Source organism: Cervus elaphus, chromosome 12 (genome assembly GCF_910594005.1).
Source record: "Cervus elaphus chromosome 12, mCerEla1.1, whole genome shotgun sequence".
Lineage (NCBI taxonomy): Eukaryota > Metazoa > Chordata > Mammalia > Artiodactyla > Cervidae > Cervus > Cervus elaphus.
Genome location: NC_057826.1, coordinates 13,905,542 through 13,924,720, shown reverse-complemented (window position 1 = coordinate 13,924,720; position 19,179 = coordinate 13,905,542). Strand labels below are relative to the sequence as shown.

Sequence of the window (19,179 nt, the reverse complement as noted above, 5' to 3'; positions counted from 1 at the left end):
TGTTTCCTCTGCCCTAGAAGCAATTCTCTGCCTGGTGTCTCCTCTGTCCTTCTCAACCACAATACCTGCACTGCACCAACCCCCCCACCCCCTCCCCCCGCACTTCCCAAGGGCACTCGGTCCGCCGATTATGATGATCATCTGCGGCTCTGCTTCAGGACCTGGACTTTTGCTTCTGGCTCCAGGAAGGCGGGGTGGTGCTGCATATAGCAATGATGATGATGCTGGTGGTATTACTCAAGACTCTGCCTTGCGAGTTTTGAAACTGAGTTCAAGTTCGATTAAGCATAGAGGAGGTTTGGCTCACATAACCAAAAAGACAAGAGGAAGAGTAGATCCGACTGGATCTGTTGTGATCAAGAATCTGTCTCCATCTCTGGTTTAGTGTCCCTCTGAGCTGGCTTCATTCCCGGATAGTGGGCCACCAAGTGATATAAAGATGGTGCATGGCTGGCTGGCAAGCTTGCCTTCCACCGGCTTTAAAATCTCAACTGAGAGAGAATGCCTCTTTTCCGGGGTCTCAGTGAGATTCCTGGCGAAGCTCCCACTGGCCCAGCTCAGGTCACATGTCTCAGGTGAATGGTGAGTTGTTGGTCAGGCATGAATCTTGTGCCCACCCACTCCTGCAATTCTGAGCCACAGAATCTAAGAATGAGAGACCAATAATTTTCCAAATGGAAGAGATGGGTGCTCTTAGCAGCAAAAGGGGTGTTGGGCATGCATAAGTGACAGATGTCCCTTATACTGCTCATGTTAAATATAATGACAAGAAGCGAAAGGTAGGAACGCTTAGGAGACTCTCAACACTTTTAGACAAAGTTATAAGACATACGGGTTCTAGATGCTCTCTCTTCAGCAAATCTAACCTCCAAAATTTATCCCAAATTTATGTTTGATTAAAATGAATATCATATTTATCAAATTGTCATCTCAAAGCAATTAATATGTGTTTGAGGTGTATAAGAAAAATAGAAATACCATCTCTACAGATAGAATTTACTCTTTAAGAGAGCATTAATTGTGACAAAGGACTCATAGACGACCATACCAGCTCTGAATGCTACATATTGTTGATTTTAAATGACATAAATTGAATTGTACTCTATGTAAATCATACCTCAATTTAAAAAATAGTTAAAAGAAAAATGACACAAATTAAGAGTCATTCATCCATAGACAATGTGGCATGTGTATTCTATGGGGCAATGATGTTTACATATTTAAACAGAATTTGTTTCGGTGAGGCAGCCATTTCTTTTCCACTTGTATATAGAACTCTTCAAAGATTTTGCTGTCTTCCCCATCACTCTCTTTATGCTCACTTGACAATGCTACATATTCTTATACAAGATAACTTCCTTTAAAATGGCTTTTGGGGGGGGGGCTTCCTTGCACCACAACTAAATAACACCCTTATCTTCACCGTAGATACTGGCAGATTCTTCACCATCGAAGCCATTTGCAGTCAATACAGCCTATCTCATGCAGACTTACATACCACATTTATTGTGGGTCTCAAGGAAGCCAAAGGCAGCTGCTCTCCAAAGTCAGGAAGCAGGAAGAAGAAAGCTGTCACATCCTTAGGGAGTTACTCTTCCAGCTTCATCTCTCCTTCTCTCAGAATCTGTGTCCTTCTTTACAGACCAGTTTTCACTGATTCAACATTCACGTGGCAAAGCCCTCCCTGCCTGCATCTCCCGCACCTAAGAGATCAGTCAGCTCAGGTTGCAGTTAGCATCTTCAGCTCAATTCCAAAGTCTAGACGAAAGAACAGGCTTGGCCCAGTTGTTAGTCCCATACTTTCTGGTCCAGTTAACACCATGGAGGTAAAGATCCCGTTTAAGTGCTTAAACTCCAACATGGCTGTGGAGGGTGCACCCAGAAATCTAATTCTCTTTCTGTGTGAAATCCTCAGAGAAGGGACAGGCATGGGCTAAAAGCCACCCCAAAGTAGTCTATCCTACTGGGTCAGGAAGAGAAGAAGGGAGATTAAAAATCAGGTTAAGTCTGTCAAGGAGTGGGTGAGAAGGGGCCAGTCGGCCAGAGAGAAATGAACAAATTCCAAGAGCAGGTGAAAAGCTGAGAGAGGTAACAGCTATCCCCCGGGGTTGCTGAAAATTCCTCAGAAGAGGATCAGAATTCGATCTTGTAAGGACTTTTCTTCAATCAGGAGTGGGGAAGAGAGGTGAGTAAAGAAATAAGAAGGGCAGAAAGGACTGGCCCTGGAGAAAACCAGAGCTGTCCCTGACAAAACCAAGAGGGTGGGGTTAGACGTCTCTTCTAACCCCCCCAGCCCCACCTACCCCACGAAAGTGAAAGCCGGGGCTGGAGGTTTTTCTAGGCTGAAAGCCCACAGGGAAAGTGGGTTTGCCTGCGTTCCCTAGCAATCGCAGGCCGCCGCGTTTCTCTGCAGGAAAGGTCACAGAAACAGATTGGGGTCTGCCTTGATTCGGTTTCCCTACGGAGATCGGAACACTGCGGGGAGGTCCGAGGGTCGCCGGGCTCCCACGTGTCCTGAACTGATAAAGGGCAGCGGTGGGGCCTGCGGCTGCGAGTGGGGCGGGGGGCATTTCCGAGAAGGAGGGCGAGGGAGGGGGCGCGCGGGGGAGAAGGGTGTGATGCCCAAGCTCTTTGCCCTCTCCCCCTGCGCTCTGGGAAAGGACCAGAGGCGGAAGGGATGCGCTGGCCGGGGAGACTGAAGCCTGTGTTTGGCAAAAGCACCGGAAGGAAATCGGGAAGGCAAGATAGCAGGGGATTTGGAGTGAGAGTGGGGACGGTTCTGGGAACCCAGAAGCCAGGGTGACTAACTGCCCCTCCCTGTTCCTCCGCATTCCTACGTGGTCCGTCCGCCCCGCTCTCAGCTCCCCTCCCCCGCTCCCCCACCCCTATTTCATCACTGGGCTCCTCCCTGAGAAGTCAGAACATCCAGTGTGTGCTCTGCACATAGGGGGAGATCCACACGTATTTTTTTAATGAGTGTATGGAACTCTGTGCCTAGAACAAATATATAAACAGGTCATAAACAAACATGCGTGCGTGCTAAGTCGCTTCGGTCGTGTCCGACTGTGCGACGCTACGGTCTGCATCCCGCCAGGCTCCTCCATCCATGATGAACAAACATACCGATCCTCTAATAAGGGAGTACTCAAGGGAGGAAAATAAACCTTTATGCCAAATCCACTTTACTCTTTGAAATCTGGATTTGTTTTGTGTGGGTAAAGAATGAGGAGGTAGGAAAAAGATTTGGAACCACTGGATCATTTAGTAATTTCCCAGATTAATTCCAGGGGAACTTTCTGTTGAAATGAGATTTTTTTACCTGGAAGCCTAAACAAACAAAAAGGTTGAAAACAGTAACAGCAAAGCCAACAACTGCTCTCCTGCCCCATCCTCAGTGAAGAACTGGTTTTAATAAACATTCATCTACTGCTACTCTGGTTACTAACAAAGAACTGAAGCCCAGATGGATGCGAACTAAAATTATTGTGGTAATCCTTTCAAGATATATGTAAGTCAAATCATTCTGCTGTCCACCTTAAACGTATACAGTATTGAAGGCCAGTTATATCTCATAAAACTGAAAAATAAATTTCGTGCAGAAAAAACAACCACTGAGGCTCAGAGAGGCTAAGTGACTTACCCAGTGTCACACAGCAAAGGAGGAAAGAAGGAGGGCCACGACTAAAAAGGCACAGGAGTTTGAGTAGATGCCATCAGAAAGCTCTGGTCTGCAGGCCAAATTCTGCCTGCTATCTGTTTTTTGTACAGCTTGGGAGCTGAGAATATTTTTTATATTTTAGGCAGTTAAAAAAAGATAACTTCTTTAATAATCATCAAAAGAAAAATCATATTTTTGACAGGTAAAAATTATATGAAATCCAGCTGTCAGTGTCTATAAACATAGTTTGGTGGGTACACAGCCATGCCCATTCATTTACAGCTGCATTCACACTGAAAAGGTGGAACTGAGTAGTTAGCACATAAACTGTAAGTGGTCTGCAAACAAACCCTGGAATATTTACTATCTGTCTCTTTACAGAAAAAGCTTGCTGACTCCAGGTTGGGAATTCTCAGCAGTTCCTTAGGTTTTCGATGACTTTGGAAGCCTCAGATTCTGGGGTCTGACTGGGGTATGTGAAGGAGTGAGAGGTGAAGGGAAAGAGGACTGCAGATATTGGGGTTCTTTGGTTAAAGGCCCAGAAACTTAGGGCAAGTTCAGGGCCAGCTGTAGACAGGACAAGAAAAAAGACAGGGCCAATGTAAGGTGCTCTGCGGTAATTAGGAAATCAGGACCAACCAGACTTTCTGAGACTCTCCCATAATGTGTTTTGGACCCTGATCATAAATAAGGGATTATAAGCAAGTTCCTAGGATGCTGCACAAGAGGCTCCCCATGCTATGAGGAGACTGACTACACATCGCAAATTACAAGAAGATTTTGGCAATTATGCCCGGCGATGTCAGCTTCTCACCAAGCCCTGTCCCTCCTCCGGCTGTATTAGCTAACACTTACTGAACACGTCCTGCTTGTCAGCGACTATGCTCGGGCCCCTTTCAAGCATTATATCCTCCATGAGCTAGACTTTAGCTATGTATTTTTATCACCATTTTGCAGATGAGGAAACCGAACCTTAGTGAGACTAAGGTGACACTCTGGTGACTAAACCAGGAAGTGGGTGGGGTCAGGATTCAAACTCAGGCCAGTCCGATTTGATACTGTCTTTAAAAAAATTTTTTTTAAATTCCTTTTTGGCTGTCCTGGGTCTTCGTTGCTTTTCTCTAGCTGTGGTGAGCAGGGGGTACTCTCTATTGGGGTGTGTGGCTCCTCATTGTGGGGGCCTCTCTCGTTGTGGAGCACGGGCTCCAGGGCACAAGGATTTCAAGGATTTTACGAGGCACGAGGGCCTCGTCGCTGTGGCTCCTGGGCTCTAGAGCACGTGTTTAAGAGTTGTGGGCCACAACGCCAGGTGCTCTGTGCCAAGTGGGGTCTTCCCCACCCGGACGCACCTCCTGCATTGGCAGGCAGATTCTTTACCACTAAACCACCAGGGAAGCCCCGCTAAGATCTTTCTTAAGCAGCATACTATGTTGTCAGTGAAGGGAGCTGGATATGTCTGAGTCCATGCAACGTCTTTGAGCAGGATGGGAGTGAGTCATTCAGGGTCTGGCCCAGAGAAAGGAAACCACGGAGAGTCCTTGAGACAAAGGGAGTTCAATTCAGACAACTAGTGATAGAAAAGCTGAGAAGCCTGAACGAGAATAGTAAGACAGCTCAGAAATGAGCAATGCCAGGCAGCTACCAGTGCTCCTCCGCTGGAAGGGTGTCTTCATCTGTTCGAGACGCTTTAAGAAAATACCGTGGACTGGGTGGTTCACACAACAGAACTTTATTTCTTAAAGTTCTAGAGGCTAGGAAGTCCAGGATCAAGGTGCCAGCAAGGTAGGGTTCATTCTGAGGTCGCTTCTCTAGGCAGCTACCATCTCACTGTGCTGTGCGTGAGGGGGCAGAGAAAGGGGGAAGGGAAAGACAGAGAGAGCTCTCTGGTGTGTTTCCTTATAAGGCCCAGGACCCTGATGACCATATTTAACCGTAATCACCTCCGTAAAGGACGTATCTCCAAGTACAGCTACAGTGAGGTTTAGGGCTTCAACATATGGATTTGGGTGGGTGGGTGGGGGGAACACAGCCATTCAGTCGATAATGAAGAAGGGAGACGGTGTTATGGAGCCCAGGGCCAGGATCAATTAGTTTTAGGCAGAACTCTGGAGGGCCTGTCCAGTAAGAGCTAGAGGTACCAAAAACATGCAGCAGCTGCTAAAGATGCATCGAGGCAATGAGAAAAGCAGAAAATACTCTGGCCTTTCCCTTTCTCTCACCTCCTAATTTCTTGTCCTCCATTGGCCAGGCCCAGCAGGAAGTCAGCTGGCTCAAGAAGTGCAGTCTACAGGTGTCAGTTCTGCTTTGACACAGAGCAAGGAGAAAAGGTAAATAGATCTGGACCAAAGGGTTTCGTAGAAATTCTCCTGCTCTGTGCTTGACACACATCGCTTAGGTTGTCATTACTCAGAGCTGTGGTGAATTGCCTACCAAGAACTCACAATGAATTAGTATAAATTCTACATAAATATGATAAAAGCACTTCACTCAGTCATGTCCAGCTCTTTGCGATCCCATGGACTGTAGCCCACCAGGCTCCGCTGTCCATGGAATTCTCCAGGCAAGAATACTGGAGTGGGTTGCCATGCCCTCCTGCAGGGGTCTTCCCAACCCAGGGATCAAACCCAGGTCTCCTGCATTTCACACAGATTCTTTATCATCTAAGTCACTAGGGAAGCCCAAGAATATTGGAGTGGGTAGCCTATCCTTTCTCCAGGGGATCTTCCTGACCCAGGAATTGAACCAGGGTCTCCTTCATTGCAAGTGGATTCTTTACCAGCTGAGCTACCAGGGAAGCCAAAGGTGCCAAAGACATTTACATATATATATATATATTTAAAATTATATATTAAAATTATTTTTAAATTATAAATTAAATTATGCATTAAAATATTTATATATTAAAGACACATATATGATAGTTATATATATAAAGACATTTATATATATATTTTATATATACATATATATATATATATGTGTGTGTGTGTAATATATGGGCTTTCCAGGTGCCACTAATGGTAAAGAACCCGCCTGCCAATGCAGAAGACATAAGAGACACAGCTTGGATTTCTGGGTCAGGAAGATTTCCTGGAGGAGGGCATATGAAACCATTCCAGTATGCTTGCTTGCAGAATCCTATGGATAGGGAGTCTGGTGGGCTACAGTCCATAGGGTCCCAAAGAGTCGTACACAACCGAAGTGACTTAGCATGCATGCACACATAATATGTACACACACACAGAGTATGATCTTATTTGTGCATGTCTTACAGTAATTAACACTACAACTGCTGTAATAAACCACCCCAAAGAGGCCACAGCCTGACAGAATAGCAGTCTCATGTGGGTTAGAGGTTTTTCCAAGTGGCTCGCCCTTCAGGGATGACTCATGACGGGATCCTCCTCTCACATGACGGAACACTTTTAGAGTCCTTCATTCCCATGCAAACATCGAGAGCCATCCTCATGAGAGAAGGACTGTGCAGAAGACTGGGTACATCCCTTTAGGGGATCCTTCTGGAGGTAGTGTTCCTCACTTCTGCCTACCTTCCACTGGCCAGAGCTCAGTCACAGAGTTCCAACTTAACTGCAAGTGAGGCTGAGAAATGAGGTCTTTCTGCAGGCCCGGGAAGAAGAAAAGGACTTGATGAGCTACTGTGTTGTTTTTTTTTTTTTTTAAATGCAAACATATGCTTGTACATGCATGGAAATGTTTCTGAAGGATATACATAAGCAGGACCAGCAATATAATTTGGAGGTCCAGTGCAAAATGAAAATGCTAGGCCCTTTCTCAAAACTGATTAGGAATTTCAGATGGTAATGGCAGAGCATTAAACCAAGTTCAGAATACTGAGCATAGAGGTCTGGGTGACTACGGGGATAGTATACCCTGGAAGCTGGCCCTGATAAGACACTCCTAACAGGATTACTTCTGAAGAGTGGTACTGGGGATTGGGGCAGCGGGGGAGAATTTACTTATCATTTGCTACTCCAGCATTTTTTTTTTTTCCAGGTACCTGTATTATGGCAATACTTTGAAAATATTTCAATCATAACGGATTTGAGTTGAGACATACACAGCCACCTCAAGAGGCAGAATGCCTTCTAAGTTAGCAGAACCTGACACAATAGCCTGATTAAAGCCATTGGCCTCTTTCAAGAAAGAATATGTCTGTTGGAAAGGGGTATATTCAGCAATGGGTGCTTAAAAGGGGAGTTGCAAAAAATCAAATGTTGACAGTTTCCTGTCTAAGCTTTGTCCTGGGAGGGTGATTTGTGTGTATCTGATATATACAGCTGTAATTTTATTTATCATTATATAGAGCATTTTATGAGTATGTAATTACTTTATGAGTTTAAACTTATGGTATTTACTTCTTAATAAATGAGAAAATATAAATCATTTTGATACATAGGAGAAAAATGGACAACTTTGCAATCTATTGTGTTATCAGAGTTAGTATTTTTGCTTCGTTTGCCCATGTTTTGGTCAGGATAGGTTGGATTATGCTGCTGTAACAAGCAGTCCTGACATCTCAGTGGCATGTGACAGAGGTTTATTTCTCATGCAGGCTCTTTATCCAGCAGGGAGTAGGCTCTGTTCCATGTTGCCTTCACCCTAGAGCCTGGCTCTCCTCACTGTGGTCCAGAGAAGAAAGAACAATGATAAGCAACTGCTAGCTATAGAGGTGACACAGATCACTTCCCCTCACATTTTATTGCCCCAAACAAATCACAAGGGCAAGCCTGATGTCAACAAGGCGAGGAAATACAATCTTATCCAAGGGAGAAACAGTGAGTACTCTTAAACAACAATACAATCTACCACCGCAAGACACTATAGAAGCTGGATTCATTAGAAACAATAAAAGTTCAACTGACAACTTCAAGGATTATAATTAAATGAATCCCCAAGCTTGAGGTAAAAATGAGAAAGTTTATTTCAAAGATGAATCACTAGGCACTAAGCTTATTCTTATCATCAGTATAAAAGTCAGACTAGAAGCACCCATCTTAGAACAAATATTAAACTCTTTATATTATGTTATCACCATCTGGTACCTTACACATTCACTTTTTATTGCCCAACTGACTTTTACCCTGTGATAAGAGCAAGTCTCTAGGAGATACACCTGACCTTTGCTCTGCATTCAATTGAGTGCAGAGGGCATGTTCTCCTTGGGTGTACACACTGGATGATTTCCCATGAGCAACCATGCCCATTTATCATCAGGTTAGTTGCCTCTTCGTTGTTGAACATTGTTGTTGAATATGCAGGAGCTCTCTGGATATTGAGCGTTAATCCCTTATCATGAATTTGCAAATATTTTCTCCCGTTCTATGGGTTGCCTTTTCATCTGTGGAGAGTGTCTTTGGAGGGGCTTCCCAGTGGTAAAGAATCCACCTGCCAGTGCAGGAGGCACAAGAGACGTGAGTTCGATCCCTGGGTTGGGAAGATCCCCGGGAGTAGGAAATGGCAATTCGCTCCAGTATTCTTGCCTGGAAAATGCCATGGACAGAGGAACCTGGTGGGCTCCAGTCCCTGGGGTCGCAATGAGTTGGACACAACTGAGCAACTGAGCGCACACACACACACACACACACACACACACACACACACACACACACAGAACTTCAGTCAGTGCCCCATTTACAAGGTGTTCAAGCGTATTCATAGACATGCCAGGAAAACCCCTCCCAAGGACTACTGTAAAGTCTAGCTGTGCTAGTTACCAGGCTGTGGTATCCAAATAAAGAAATAGATGGGATTTGAAAATCGAATACCCGAAAAGGTCAGGTAATAACTTAGTTGATGGAAATGATGACAAAGAGCACTTGACCTTCAAACTTATTGTCAGTAGGCTGGGGGGAAGGATGGAGACTGATAAAGGGAAGAATCTGAGCTTCTAGAAAAAACAGGTGCTGCTCAGCTCCAACCAGTGGTTTCTCCATAGGGAAGAAAAGAGCAAACCTTTTCTTTTAAAGTTGCAAATTAAATTTAAGTGTAAAACCTGCTAATTTTAAATCTTCTCACTAATTCAAACTTTTGAACAACTGTGTGAGTCAATCGAAACACTTTTGGAGGCTCTGCTTGGAGCTCTCAATCTGTCATCTCTGAGGTAGGAAACCAGGATAGAGATTTGGAGGAGGGAGGAGAAATCTGGAGGGAAGTCAAGGAGGAGTCCCAGGAGATGGAATGAGGAATGGAGCAGAGCAGGAGGAGGGAAGGGATGTGGACCGTTCCTGGAGGGAGAGCCTGCTCAGTTGCTCAGTTGTGTCCAACTCATTGCGACCCTGAGGACTGAAGCCCTCCAGGCCCCTCTGTCCATGGGCTTCTCCAGGCAAGAATACTGGAGTGGGTTGCCATGCCCTCCTCCAGGGGATCTTCCCAACCCAGGGTTCAAACCCGCCTCTCCTGCTTTGGCAGGCAGTTTCTTCACCACTGAGCCACCTGGGAAGCCATAGAGGGAGAGGCACATGGAAAAAAGACAGATGTTGAGATGGAATATTTAGAAAGTTTCATGGTATGTAAACTCTTCGCTCTTCTTTTCATAAAACCTCTGGTGGCTCAGATGGTAAAGTGGCTGCCTACAATACAGGAGACCCTGGTTCGATCCCTGGGTCTCCTGGAGAAGGACATAGCAACCCACTCCAGTACTCTTGCCTGGAAAATCCCATGGACAAAGGAACCTGGTAGGCTACAGTCCATGGGGCCGCAAAGAGTCGGACACAACTGAGCGACTTCACTTTCTTTTTTCTTTTCAGGAAAATGGACCTTCTGCGTTGGCGATTTTGGAGTCAGATCTGTGCTTTCTCTGTACAGCGGTTCCTTGGTTCCAGGACCCCTGTGGGTTCCTAAGTCCAAGGATGCTCAAGTCCTCCATGGACGATAGCTACTGTAGTGGATGCTCTGTATGTGGGATGCAGACCACGTACACCACTGGGATGAGACGGCTCTGAAGAGGCCCGTGACATTTGAGTTGTGATCTAGTCTCTGCACAATGCCCTCTTGTTCTGAGTCCAGATTGCAATCCAGTTTCCCAGAAGGGGAGGAGAGGCCAGGTGGGTGGGAAATTCAGAGCCTGGGCCTCAGGAACACGAAGAACTGGGTTTGAATCGTGGGTCCACTACTTATTTGCTGTAAACATTTATGAACCCTGTTGCAAAGTGGGGATAAAAATAGTACCCACTGTACAGTGTTGTTCAGTTCAGTTCAGTCGCCTAGTCGTGTCCGACTCTTTTGTGACCCCATGGACTGTAGCACGCCAGGCCTCCCTGTCCATCACCAACTCCCGGAGCTTACTCAAACTCATGTCCATTGAGTTGGTGATGCTGTATAGTGTTGTAGAGAGACTAATTTAAGAAGATGAAGATAAAATGCTCAGCGCAGTACCTCGCATGCAGTAGGCACTCAACAGAGTAAATGGAACTGTTATCGTGACCATTTTTCTATTTTTATTTTCATTTGTAATCATAAGCTCACAGGGAGAGAAACTGCTGGTCAGCAAACACAAGTAGCCTATCAACCCGTTTACAGGGACTACTTCTTATTAGAAAATGATTAAACTGCTTTTCTGGCTTTAGGCTTAGGTCTCTTGGGGTTTGGTGATGTGAGTCAGCCGTTGGAGCATGAGTCCTGCTTTACACAGCCTGGCATTTTTCTGTTTGCGGAGAAATTTGCCTCCTGCCCTGGCGGGGGGAGGACTATTCCCACAGCCTGTGAGCTCCTCTGGGCAAGAACCATGTATGAAAGCTGCACCATCCTAAGCTGAATTCTAAAGAAAAGAGAGCAAATTACCGTGGAGAGCAGAGTTTCACTACTGTGAAGGGAAATACCGCATCAGTGGGCTCCCTTAGTTTTGGTGATATGAGTAAGTAGGAGCTTGGCTCTGAGGAAATCGTATAAGAAAGCCTTTCTATCTATGGCTTTAGCCTTCCTATCTACGGCTTTAGTAAAGGTCACTTTATATACAGACCTTTTATGGCCAGTTGGTATAAGGACCTCAGGAATCTTCTGGAACCAAAGTTTCCCTCTTCTTAACCCTCCCTGACGGAAGCTGGAGAATTCTGTTTGGGTGAATCTGGATGGTTCTTGACCTGGATCTTATAGCAGCAGCATCACTTCAACCTAGGACTGCTGGAATGAAATTGCGATGAGAAAAGTCTTCATCTACAACTCAGATTAATATGGAATCACACACACACACGTCTGGAATGCTAGAAACTAAACTGAAAACAGTGATTATCTTGTTCTGGTGGAATGGCTGACAACTTTCACTTTCTACTGTAAACGTGTGTGCTTGTATTTTTCACCAGACTGTTATTACTTTCATAATCAGGAAGAATTTTTAAACAACATCCTGTGTTTTCATTTTGAAGAAACAAAAGGAAGACATGGTAACAACCTAGTAACTTGAGTACTTCGGATGGACAAAAAAGTTTCTTTAATGCTTGTTGCCTAAATTAGAGGACAGAGAGTAGAGAAGGCCATCGGGAGGAAGAAGGGGCAGGAGGGGGGGCAGGACACAGGCTGGTCCTGCCAGGGGACGGGGGACAGTGGGGACAGTGGACAGCCCTCCCCTGACGGTCCTGGCTTACTTGGGTTTATTCATTTAGAGATGGGAATTAAGACTCAGTTGTTCTGGCAGCCAGCTCAAAGTTACACCCTGTTTCTCATTCTTAGTTAATCTTTAGACTGCAAACTATGCCCATGGCTCTGCCCTTCCTTATTAACAATGCGTGACGGGCTCTGAGTCCGGAACAAGATGGGAGATTCAGAATCAAGGTTCAGAGAACCAGAGGACCTGAGAAAAAGCATGGGAGGCAAAGCCAACCCTTCCTGTCTGCCATTGGTTCAGAAACTAGGTTGAGGCCTTTCCAGGCACGAGTCACAGGGGCCCTCACGTCCCATGCACAGGCCAGGGTCAGAGGAGGCGGCTTGGAGCTCAAGAGAGCACTGTGGCTGTTGGTGTGTCCACGGGAACATGACCCTCACGTGCTCTTTGTGTGTCTGTGGGCGTCTGATTAACGCCGCTCCCCTCAGTTTCCTGGTCTGTGAAATGGGGGTGCTCGCAGCTCCTGGCTTCGGGGTTCTGGTGAGGATCCAACGACACAATGTCACTCGAGGCCTCCGTGCTGGACTGGCATTACTGCTCAGTCCGCGTTAGCCGTCGTTCCGTAGAAAAGCGCTGAGAGAGACCCTCTGAGGGGTCGAGAATCCTCCCCCAGGAGCCGCAGAGAAGCAAAGTGGGTCTTCTGGGGGGAGTAAGAGTCTGTTTGACGAGCAGAGGTGGGCCGTTTACTGCCAGCAAAGGAAGAGAGGCTCGAAAGCACACATGCGTGGGGGAAGCGAGCCGCCGGGCCGACCGACGCGCAGGGGTGCGTGCCCTGCGGAGGCAGGGGCTGGGGAGGTGGTGGCGTGGAAGGCGGGCAGGCGGCGGGGGGCGGCTGGCCCTGGGAAGGCAGGCCGGCTTACCGTTGGGAAGGACCTCGTCCGCCCGACAGAGGCGTGGGCTTTGCTTTTCCCTCGAAGACCAACGCGGGGGCCGTGGAGCTTGAGAAATTTTGCTTCGTTTTTGAGGTTTCTAAGCCAAGCACCACAGGATCAGATAGCATTTTTGGAAAGCAGGTTCTGGAAGGGGCATTCACTCCGAAGAGTGAGCAGGAGCCTCTCGCTGTTGTCCCCGGACTGGTCACTAGAGGGAGACCTGGGCTCAGAAGTGCCACCTCGCTGCTGCTGTTGATGCTCTGCTGGTCCCTCGCCTCAAAGGGGTGCCTCCGAGGGAGCAAAACTCCAACTCACATCGGCCCTTGGCTGAGACAAGCTTGCTGGATGATAGACAAGGACACCGGCAAACTAGGAAGAAAAGGAATGGCCCTGGTGTGCTGTGGGCACATTGACCTGCATGCATCTAACAACTGACCTCTCGTCTGGCCACCGCTCCTCACCACCCCCCCCCCGGCCCATCCTCCTTCTCTTCTTGTCCCTTCCTCACCTCCAGACCATGCGTAAAGGACACCTCAGTCTGCAGGACCAGGCTTCATCCACACCCCAGCAAGTAGCCTGTGGGCTGGGAGTGCATACATGGGTGGGAAAATGACCCTGAGGATGAGGGCTGCAAGGTGCATGGAGGAGGCTTGGGAAGAGCATTTCGGGGTCTTGGGTGCTCAGAGCACAGTCTAGAAAAGGGTCCAGTGCTCTGGCTAGGCCCCTCCGCAGGGCCTGTGAATGAGTCGCCTTGCGGGGAGGGACGTGGTCAAAGAAGGGAGTCAAAGAAGTGTCCCGTTTCACCCAGATACTCAGTGAAGGGTCTTTCCACGTGATATCCAGCTTGAAGCCCACAAGCTAATGGGCAATAAAAGCTGTTTGAGTGGGGAATTCCCTGGCAGTCCAGTGGTGAAGACTCTGCACTTCCAGTGCCGGGGGCACAGGTTTGATCCCTGGTCAGGGAACAATGATCCCACGTGCCACCAGGCAGGCTCAGCCAAAAAAAAAAAAAAGGTGCTTGAATGAATGACGTCTCCTCCAGCTCTTGCCTGGCTTCTTATGTGAGAGAGCAGAGTCGCTTTTCCTCTGTCCAGAACTCTGTGGTTTTAAGAACGATCCCTGAGTTCTTTGACCCTCTTCTGGAGAGATGGAGCTGAATTCCCCTTCTGGGCTGGACTCCCTTCTAAAGAATACAGAGAAAAGTAACGGTGTTTGACTTTGGAAGCTAGGTTATACAGGCAGGGTGCCGTCCCCCACTTTGTCAGTTAGATCACTGCCCTGGAGGAGCCCTCCCGTGTCAGGGGCCCTGCAGGGAGCCCTGTGGAGAGGTCGCAGAGGGAGGAACTGAGGCCTCCGGCCAACAGCCATGCTGGAAGCCGATGCTCTGGCTCTGAACAAGCTTCAGGCCACAGCAGCCTGACCTGCAGCCTCGTGACCATTCCGCTAAGCCGCCCCTGGGAAACAGCGTGAGATAAAACACACTTGTCATTTTAAGTTACAAAGTCTGCGGAGAGTTATGCCGCAGCGGATAACCGCGACAGGCTTCAAGTGGCTCTCAAATGTTAGCATTCTTATTTCCACCTGAGTTTTGCATAAGTCAAGGAATAAAACAAAAGTTAAGTATGGAAGGTGAAATAGTACCCCTCTTGGTGATCAGAGACCATTCTTTAGCCAATGGAGTTTGCTAATACCGAGCCCCAGAATTTAAGCAGACCTACCCACTGGGTCCCAACACTGACTGGAGACAGACCCCCTGCCCTTTAAGGGTAAAAGCAAGGGCTCCCCTGGTGGTCCAGTGGTTAAGACTCGGCACTCCCAATGCAGGGGACACAGGTTCAATCCCTGGTTGGGGAACTGAGATCCTGCAAGTCTCACGGCGGGGCCAAAAAAGCAAAAAACAGAATAAATAAATACACAAAAATAAACCCTCTTCCCTCCTATCTCAGTTCATGTAATAAAGGTTTTTATTGTTCTGAAATAAAGAAATAAAATGCCTACTCCTTAAAGAAAAAAAAAAGAGTAAAAGCAAGAAGGTGGGGAGAACAGTTACCCAAGAAAAACAAGATGTGGACTGAGTCAAGGGTGCCCAGGTACTGTTAACAGCAAGTCACTGGAGCAGTGGGGCAGAGAGAGTTCCAGAAGCTCCACTAGTTAAGCTTCCTTCTCTGGAAGGAAATGTCAGGAGTGAGGAAGAAGTCCCCTTCCCCATAGTCTCCCCTTCCACCTGTCTGTGGTCCTATCCCAGGCTTGTGACCTGGGAGCCCTTTCTTCCCTGGGGGTTTGGCACCGCAGGTGACATCTCATTGCTGGCATTTTTCTAATAGTCTTAGTTCTTTTTCTGCTTCTCCCTGTTGTGTCCCAGGAACTTGACGCTTTGCACCGTGCTCTGCACATAAGAAGACATATTGGGAATCGTGATGCTTCAAACTTGCCATGTGAAAACGGAGGTGTTCTGTTTTCTCTTTAGTTCACCTTTTTTTTCTTTGCCTTTGTGGGCACTGTTTTATTAAATCATCAATGCCTTTGGACCACACCGTCTTTGCAGGAATATTGTGTAAGTGTGAAATCATCACCCCTTTTTTTTTTCCACAAAGACCTCATCAAGGAGAATCATTTCATTTTATGGGTGGAAATGTGGTTCTGAAAATTACTTAATGATCAGCAAGCAATGGCAGAGATCCAGAAGAGAACAGACAATCTCCGTCATCCATTTTGATAGCTCAGTAATAATATGCACATCTATTTCACATTTGCAGCTATTTCCAAGTCTGATGGCATTTTATTTCTTATCATTGGGAATCTGGTGAAATATCTATAGTTTCTTTCTTTGCTCTTTCTCTAAATTTATTTACCTATTCCTTGTGAAAGGACGTTTAGTCTGTTTCTGGTGGTTCACTGCCACAAATAGCATTGCTATGAACATCCTCGTGCTTCCAGGTCTCCCTGCCCTGATCTATCCTGTCCACTGCTGCCTGAGTTAAGGGAGGGGCAGAAACAGAAGCTTAGCAGGCGCTTAGGGGTCTCTGGATAAGTACCTGCAAGGTTTTGGCTTAACCCCTTTCCTCTTTAGAAAATAAAGAAGCATTTGTGCACCAGACGCCACTATTCCTCTCTTTCCTGTGCTCTTGGGCGTCATTAAAGGGTTAGAGATTTATAAAGTGTTGTAGATGCATAAAGGAGATTTATAGCGGACGACGGATGTATGTTAGGAAGGCCAGAAAGCATATGGAACCCGGCAGGCTTCTGTGTGGACCTGTCACAGGGGCTGTGCACTCATCTAAATTCCCTGGGGGGCTCCGTGCTGTCTGGGGGTGCTTTTGCAGCCCACGCGATCGACCGAGGTATTGCAGGAAAGGGTATGGGCGTGGGTGTCTATGACGGGGAGGCAGGCTCAGGAATGGTTTCGCTTCTGCAGAGGGATTTCTGCCAGAGGTATGTGTGTGCGCATCGTGGGGGCCGCTGACAGGGAGCTGTATGTGCCTGAGTGTGGATGTGACCAAACTCAGGGATATGCTGCTGTTAAATGAAGCGAGGCATTGCCATGGCAACACAGCTCTCTGCTCCCAGCCAGATGCCAAGCCCTTAAATTATATTTTTCTGGCTGAAAGCACCTCAGTCGCCTCTGGTCTCCCAAGCAATGGGGCTGCGGGGGAAGCAGATGACTCACCCCCATCTCCAACCTTTCAACAAAGCCCAAGAGGCGACAAGCCTGGGGGATGTCACAGGGGCAACTGATGAATGTTGTCTGGGGGAGCCCTGGGAGTATACCCTCTGGCGAAGGGGCTTGGGCAAAGCCATGGATAGGTTCCCCCTTCTATTATCTCCCGGTCCAGTGATCTGGGGTTAACCTTCTCCAGCACTTCATTCTAGAAGGAAATTTATACGATGCATGTCAGTAGAGATGCCAATCATTTCTTCCACTAATCATTTCCTTTCCTTCCACCCATTATCCTTCCTTTGATTTCTTAAAAAAAAAAAAATATATATATATATATATGTATTAAATTAATTAATTTATCTCTGACTGTGCTGGCTCTTCTTTGGCGTGCACAAGCTTTCTCTAGTTGCAGTGTTCGGGCTTCCCATGGCAGCGGTTTCTCTCGTTACAGAGCAAGGGCTCTAGGACGCCGGGCTTAGTAGTTGTGGCCTATGGGCTTGGTTGCTCCTCAGCATGCAGAATCCTAGTTCCTGACCAGGGACTGAACCCGTGTCCCCTGCATTACAAGGCAGGTTCTTTAACCACTGGACCACCAGGGCAGTCCTGTATCCTTCCTTTGATTTTGATGAGGAAAGTGTCCCTGCATCTCTGACCGCTGCTGACCAGACCAGGGAACATGAGGGACTAGAAGAATACCAAGCAGATTTTCTTCCAGCAGTTTGGATCCGGGTTAATTACCTATTTGCACCCAACCTGGAAGGCTGAAGGGGCAACTTCAGGAGGAGCTTTGTGTAAGGAAAATCAGAAAAGGGTCTGCAGTCCCAGGAAGCAGACACAGGCAGAGACTAGGGAGGGAGGGGGAGGGAAGAAGTATGGGAGCTGCTGTGGTCCAGGGGACTTTCTAGTTCTCAGGGAGGTTCTGCATTTCCTGCCCGCGGGTAGTTTTTGTAATTTGATAGGCTTCTGTTATACAGGGGAAGGGTTCCTCATTAAGGCATGAGGAGCACTTGGATAGGGTTAGCCTGATGACACTGGAAGTGCCTTTGCTAGCCACATTCCTGCTCAGGATAAGCAGTAAATCCCTCACAAAAGGCTGCCTGGGAAAATTTTCTTCCATCATTCAACAGTATTTTGTGAGCAGCTATGTACAAGCAATGGGCTTCCCAGGTGGTGCTCAGTTCAGTTCAGTTCAGTTGCTCAGTCATGTCCGACTCTTTGTGACCACGGACTGCAGCATGCCAGGCCTCCCTGTCCATCACCAACTTCCGGAGTTTACTCAAACTCATGATCATTGAGTTGGTGATGCCATCCAACCATCTCATCCTCTGTTGTCCCCTTCTCCTCCCACCTTCAATCTTTCCCAGCATCAGGGTCTTTTCCAATGAGTCAGTTCTTCTCATCAGGTGGCCAAAGTATTGCAGTTTCAGCTTCAGCATCAGTCCTTCCAATGAATATTCAGGACTGATTTCCTTTAGGATGGACTGGTTGGATCTCCTCGCAGTCCAAGGGACTCTCTTTAGAGACTTGGGTTCGATCCCTATGTGGGGAAGATCCCCTGGAGGAGGGCATGGCAACCCACTCCAGTATTCTTACCTGGAGAATCCCATGGACAAAGGAGCCTAGCAGGCTACAGTCCATAGGGTTGCAAAGAATCAGACACCACTGAAGTGACTTAGCACACATGCACATACAAGCAATATTCTAGATGTCAGGGAATTATCAGTGAACAACACATAGGAAAGCCTGCTCTTAGATTTTTCTTTGGAGGACCCACATAATAGAACAAAAGGTATGACAGCAGACATTGCTAAGGGCTGTGAATAGAATGAATGAATTGTACTGAATCATAAACTATTAAGATTTGAAAAGGTCCTCAAAAGTTTCCAGATGCTTTTATGCCTATAAGACCAAAGAAACAATAGAGATAATAAAAGGTCTTTAGCCACACGGGAGGGTAGTGAAGCTGTGGCCAGCTCATTCTTTGCCAGCTATTATGTCGCTTTCTGTAGGAAGCCTTTTCCTCCCAGCTCTCTGTTAGATGCCCCTCCGGCTGCACCTTTTTCTTGGCTCATCACAGCATATTTTATTACCTGTTCATGGAGGTGTTTTTCCCACTCACTGTAGACCCAAGCGCAGAAACGGTGCCCATCACATTCACAAAACACAGTGACTCACGCTGCAGAGATGCTGGGTTAATAAATAACAAGGGCTGCTGCTGCCTGCCTGACAGCAGCAACGCTGATGTTCCTTCAACTCCTGTAGGCAGTTCTGCCACCACGTGATGCCTCCAAAGGCAGGACTAGTTGGATAACGACACAGACATGGCCTGGTTGTCTTCAGAGATGAGAGAAGAATCGTCCATGGCCAGAACCCA

The 19,179-nt window shown here is 47.2% G+C and overlaps 2 long non-coding RNA genes across 2 annotated transcripts; one reads left to right on the top strand and one right to left on the bottom strand.

Moving 5' to 3' along the window:
- Window positions 1-10,699: 10,699 nt before the first annotated feature.
- Window positions 10,700-13,593, bottom strand: LOC122705878. The gene is made up of 3 exons (XR_006344176.1): window positions 13,136-13,593; window positions 11,637-11,797; window positions 10,700-11,435 (listed from the first exon to the last, which is right to left on the bottom strand). It is a non-coding gene; the product is annotated as an uncharacterized LOC122705878 (long non-coding RNA).
- On the top strand, window positions 12,411-15,680 carry LOC122705880. The gene is made up of 2 exons (XR_006344177.1): window positions 12,411-12,755; window positions 15,510-15,680. It is a non-coding gene; the product is annotated as an uncharacterized LOC122705880 (long non-coding RNA).
- Window positions 15,681-19,179: the final 3,499 nt, after the last annotated feature.